Raw genomic sequence first — 6,490 nt, forward strand, 5'->3', positions numbered from 1 at the left:
GCAGGCACCTGCTAATTTTTCCTTTTGTTTATGGAAGCCTATCCAGACATACAGAAGTTGATGTGTGCTTTAATCTGTTCTTATCTTAACTGTTGATTTTAATTAAATTGCAACTTTGACTTTCATGGACAATTTGAACATTGGTTTGTTGACTTTGCAACCCACTTAGCAGTTGTATTTAACAATCAGGGGCTATATAAAATTTGCTAAATAAATAATCTATTAGAACTCACCCAGTGAGACAGTGCCACCATGCAATGACTTTTGAATTTTTATTTATTTACCGTATTGGCCCGAATATAAGCCACGCCCGAATATAAGCCATAACTTTAAAAAATCAAGGGGGGGGAAAGGAGGGGAGACAATACCCGAATATAAGCCGCTCCCTTAAAATTCCCCAGGCACTCACGCTCCCGGGCTGCTTCCTAGGGGGGAGCCACACTGCTTTGCTGGCAGCCTCCCCCCCTTCTTCTCACGGCTCTGGGGAGGCTTGGGAGCAACAGGCAAGATGGGCACTGTTGTCCCGCCCCCCCTACAGCCCTGTGGTGGCATCCTGGGCAGGAGGGATGGCACTCTCCATTCTGGCCTTGGAAGGCAAGGCAGGGCCACAGACCTAGAGCAGCTGTTTCAGCAGTGATGTCGTAAGATCGTGAATATAAGCCACACTTTAACTTTTCACGGTCGGAATTTGAAAAAAAAGTGTGGCTTATATTCAGGCCTATACGGTATTTATTTATTAAGTTTGTATACAACCCTTCAACCAAAGTTCTCAGGGCAGTTCACAGCATAAAAATACAAAACTAAAAACACAAAATACATAACAAAAGCAACAAGGAGAAAGCAGTAGTACCAGTAGTTTCTGCTGGCAGAGGCAGGGAAACTGTTCCAATAGACCATGGGTCAGTAAACTAAGGTCCATGGGCCAGATCAGGCCCAATTGCCTTCTAGATCCGGCCTGTGGAGGGTCAAGGAATCGCCATGTGGATCAACAGCGCATGGATCACCAGTGCACACATTCTTTTCCTCTCTCTCCCTCTCCCTCACACGGTGGCACTTTTCTCCTCAGGGACGGAGCAATCTTGTCTCATGCCGGGCGCCGTCAACGGCAGGAGTCGGCTTACCCGCCTGCTCACCTCAGCAGGGTGTGATGCTGGCTGCAGGCTGCTGCGTTTTCCTCCTGCTCCTCCTCCTCTCCCTCAGTCCTTCTTTCTCCACACCCCTTTTCCACGCCGCTTCCTCGCACGCTTCCTTCATTACCACCTGCCTGCCTGCCTGCCTCTCTCCTTCATTCCACCCATGACGTTCAGGTGGGTTGTTGCGGTGGCCGTGGCTGCCACTTGTGGGTTGGCAGATGGCTCTGTCTTCTTCGTGGTGCCTCTCGGGAAGCAGCAGCAGCAGGTGGTGGGTAAAAGTTCTGTCGACGCCCCGGTTCCCCTACCTCTGTCCGTGGCTCCTTCACTAGGGCTGCTGCTTCTTTCTTCACTGGTCAACACAGCCTCCTATCCCGCCAGGGTACCTGGCTAGCTGGAGCAACCCAACTGTGGCTATTGGGATGACAACTAGGACAGGTAAAGCGAAGAATCTTCAGGCCTCTTTGGGGTAGGTGAAAATCGTTACTCCCCCCCAAAATATATATATATATATATATGCAGGTTTTGGTGTCCTCGGGTGTCTTCCCGTGTAAAAGTTGGGGTGTCTAGGCGACGTTTCGACGAGGTCTCACTCGTCATCTTCAGGCTGGTGCTTTCGGCTTCTTGTTACTGGAACAGAGCGGGATCTCAATGTTTGAGTTCCTATAAATACTGTAGAGGGGGTGTGGTGTCTAGCCTCCAATGTTCTGGGCAGAGAGGAAGTTCCCAGGCTAGTGTGCCTTTTCTTCTTTTGTTCCTTAATTACTTGAGAGATACCTTGAGTGATTTCTTGAGTGATATCCTGAGTACCACTTAGGTGGGTCATTAGGTGTGGATTAGTTGCTAAAGTCTTTGTGTCTTGACCTCTTGAACTTTGTGAAGAGTTTTCCTGAGAAGATGGCTGTATTGCACTTAGTTGTGCTTTGGCTTGGCTTCGTGTATAGGGGCGAGCTGTGGTTTTGTGGCTTGTGTCAGCCAGATCTGTGTAGGGATTGCAGGGGGGTGCAGCATCCGGAGGTGCCACCATGGATTGGCTACTGGATGGTGTCAGTAATTCATCTGTGGAGAGGGTCTGGGTTTGGGTCTGGTATATATATATATTCCGGCGCCCTGCAAGGTCTGAGGGACAGTGGCCCGGCCCCTGCTGAAAAAGGTTGCTGACCCCTGCAATTGACAGTGGTGGCGGTGAACTTTTTTTTCAGGATGCTGAAAATGGTACCTTCTATGGGGAAATCAAAGGATGATAGGAGATTTTGGAAAGTCAAAAGAAAGTTCTTTTCCATACAGCACATGTCAGTATATGGAAACATCACCGCTGCAGACAGACAGTTTGTTGACATCACATGATGCGCCTATCTGTGGGAAAGAAGAATTTCCCAGGACTATCACAGGCTGGATAAGTCTTTGTGAAGAGTGTAACTTGAAACCTTCTGTGTGCACATGCTCAGGAAGTTTGTCAGATGTGCTGGAAGAACTGAACTGAAAGGACATGTTTTTCTCTAGTGCTGTAATGTCAGAAATAAACATCATGTAAATAGATTTCTGACTTATTTTCTTTCCCCTGCGGAAGCAGGAGGGAGGGGTTGTGCATTTTACCCACGCTTGGGAAAATGTCGCCTATCAAAATCTCCCTGGTCTGTCTGGATATCAGCCAGAGGAGGTTACCGGTAAGCAAGCTCCGAGGACAGTGAGAGGGGCCAGCCGCTATGGAGGGGGGGGGGTTATAAACCAACAGCACATAGTTAAAATGTGGAATTTACTATCTCAAGACAAGATGATAGACACCAACCCAGATGTTTTTAAAAGGGGGTTAGACAGATTTGTGGAGGATAAGGTTATTTTTTTAAAAAATGAATGGTGCTTTTAAAAGCAAAATATGGACCGCAGGTTTCCGTGTATGTTGTTTACAATGTTTTTTCACATCTTCATAGCTCGCAACCATTCTCCAGAAATCAGAAAATAAGCCTACCAAGAGCTGACCAGAGAAGAAAGAGATGTGTGTTTTTTTAAGTGTGGTGACACAAACTTATTTGTCAGAGATCAAATCTCCTGTGTGCAGACTGATGCAGCTTTTATTTTGAGACTTTGATAATAACATCAGATTGGTGCACTGGGGTGCACCAAAACAGCAAAGACACTTTTAAAAGTACAGCACAAGAGGAGGGATAAAGGCCTTGAGAAACTTGCTGCTTTCACAGTTAGCTTAAAGAGAAAATGTGGAACATTTTTTTCCAAGACATATTGCTGAGTCTGGACTCTATCCAACATAATGCAGTAAGAGAGGTAAATTGTAGTAGGAGCAATACTGCTGACATTCTCTTTCTCTCTCTCTCTCTTCTATTTCCCCTGCAAACTTCTAAAGCTATTTTGTTCTTCTGTGTACTTCTCACAGTGCTTGGAGGATTAATATTATCCTGTAAACTCATCACATACCTTGTATAAATAAAGGAAATGCCTTAGTCTAGTTAAAGCTAAGAAAGGTAAAGGACCCCTGGACAGTTAAGTCCAGTCAAAGGTGACTATGGGGTGCAGAATTCATCTTGCTTCAGGGCGAGGGAGTCAGCATTTGTCCACAGCTTTCCAGGTCATGTGGCCAGCAGGACTAATCTGCTTCTGGTGCAATGGGACACCGTGATGAGTGTCAGAGTGCATGGAAACTCTGTTTACCTTCCCACTGCAGAGATACCTGTTTATCTACTTGCACTGGTATGCTTTTGAACTGCTAGGTTGGCAGGAGCTGGGACAGAGCAATGGTAGCTTACCCCAGCATGGGGATTTCAACTGCCAACCTTCCAATTGGCAAGCCCAAGAGGCTCAGTGGTTTACACCACAGTGCCACCTGCTCCCACCTTAGCCTAAGGCCCCATCAGCACTATACTTCGAAAGCAATGTCATACCATGTTAAACAGCCATGGTTTCCTCCAGATCATCTTGGGAACTGTGGTTTGTTGAGAGTACTGCAAGTTGTTAGGAAACCTCTATTGCCCTCACAGACTTACAACTGCCAGAATTCCATGGGGAGAATGATTTATTCTTAAACTAAACTGGAAACGGTAGCTCTGTAGGCATCTCAGCCACATAATGATGGGAATCAACGCTCCTATCTTCTGCATATAACTAAAAAAATGTGCAGGGTAGGGTCACTGTCCTATTTCTTGATCCAAGGACGTATGTCTGAAGGATAGAATCATTTGAAACAAACAGATCCCATATATATTATTCTGTGAAGTGCCACAAAAATCAATGGAATCATCATCAACAAAAAAGGGAACTTTCTCAAATATGTGTAAACCAGTGGAATTGAACTCTGATTAATCAATCTGTGAGCTAAATGTTCCTTAAATCTTTTAGGGATTTTGAGATTTTTTTCTCTCTCTAATATATTTCAGAGAAGTCTCAATCACCAAGAAGACAGTCTGAAGGACATAATTATACTAGGTTGGAGTTGTAGTTAATCACTTTTTAAAGAGTGAAGAGGGCTTGATGGATTTCTTTTAATTAAGCTTTGCAAATGACTTGGAGGAAAATATAAATAGCTCTTGCAACTTTCTTTATATTTTGCTGTAGTTTTCTACAGGGGGCTGAACATTCCTGAAATACAGCATTACGATTACAGAAATGGCATACTATATACAAGTTTTTAATGTCAGAGTCTTTCAAAAACTCAAAGTGCACATTGCACCATCCCTACCAAGATGATCTCTGTATCAACCACTTTCTCATAAATATGTTCAATGGAAAAATATACCATGCTGAACAAAATATCACAAGCAATAGTGCACATCCACTTGCAGCTCATCTTATCTAGTATTTGGTGCCCTACAATCATCATCATCATCATTATCTAGAGATGACCCAGCAAATGTCCATGTTTGTCTCTCACAACTAAGTAGATAGCTGTAAACAGATTGGTTATTAGGTAAGATCAGAAATGCACACAACTGATTTGTTGTTGTTGTTGTTTAGTCGATTAGTCGTGTCCGACTCTTCATGTGGTTGTATGAATCCGTCCCAAAGCTACACATAAAGTTGATTGTTTGATGTGTACAGAGTTGTGAATGCATATTTATTGGCCTCAACTTGATGGGTTACAAACTGGCAAACCAATCTAAAACTTTTTCCCAATAGTAAAAGTTAATATATCCCCCAAATAAAACTATTCATCACCTGCTATGGAGATCCATCTTGACAGGGCTGAGATGCAGTCTGACTGTTAACTGTTTCTGGCTTTACCAAGACTTAAAGCATATCCTAACTGTGACATCACACATAACATCAGAATGGCATGTTTGCATTCAACCTAAACTTATCTCCATGCCAACAGCAATGGCCAGTAAACTTCTGCAGCCAAGTAACCATCAGCCTGACTACCCAGATGTTTCTATCTAGACTATTGGATGTTTACTTTTTGCTCACATAATGAAAGCCTGGAGAAGAGCTGTGTATATTCTGAAAACCTGCTTCCACTGTTAAAGAAAACTAATTGTCAGGGACCGGGCAGAGGAGGAATGGTGGAGACCTCCTCCCCATCCTGACACTTCCAGGGAGGAAGAGGAAGATAGTATAGATTTACAATAGGGGGTTGAGGGAGGTAGCAGCTCAGAGGCAGATGAGGGGGAAAGTTGGGAAATCATGGAAGAGCCAGAACAACACCCAGCTGACACGTTGTCATTAGAAAGCATTCCAGACCCTCCATCTCTCAGAACCTGGCCTTAAAAGTAGGAGAGCAAAGAGCTCAAAGACAGAGAGCTCCCGTAGAAGAGACGAATGAAGAAGTGGGAGAGATAGGGGGTGAAGATTCACTTGGGACACCACCATTATCCAAGAGGCTGGGTTCTATAGCCTCTCTCTGTAAAGATTGAAATAAAAAAAGAAACTTTTCCTTGCCTTTATACTTTCCTGGGCAACCAGCCGGGAGCTGCTGACAGCATCCTGACATGGAGTTCAGTAGCATCTGAAAGGCCAAAGACTTCCTCATCCTTGGTGTAGGGAGAGAATGATTGAACTGGACTCTAGATGGTTTGAGGTATATAACATCAAAGGGGTTTGGGTTCAATGGGGCAATTAAAATGGGCACAAGCCCCCAATCTAAAGTGTTTTGTGTATCTCCAAACACTTTAGTGAAACATTTACACACATCCCGCGCAAATAAAACTCACACAGAGTGGAATACTATGGGGGGGGGGGGAATTAATACATTTTTTTAAATGACCTCTTGGTATTAATGGTATTTCCATGCTCTCCCATAAGCAACAATTATCTACTAGAATGTGAAATGGACTATTTTGCACTATTGGTTTTGTTGTTGTTTAGTCGTTTAGTCGTGTCCAACTCTTCGTGGCCCCATGGACCAGAGCATG

Source organism: Podarcis gaigeae, assembly GCF_964106915.1.
Source record: "Podarcis gaigeae genome assembly, chromosome: 7".
Classification (NCBI taxonomy): Eukaryota; Metazoa; Chordata; class Lepidosauria; order Squamata; family Lacertidae; genus Podarcis; species Podarcis gaigeae.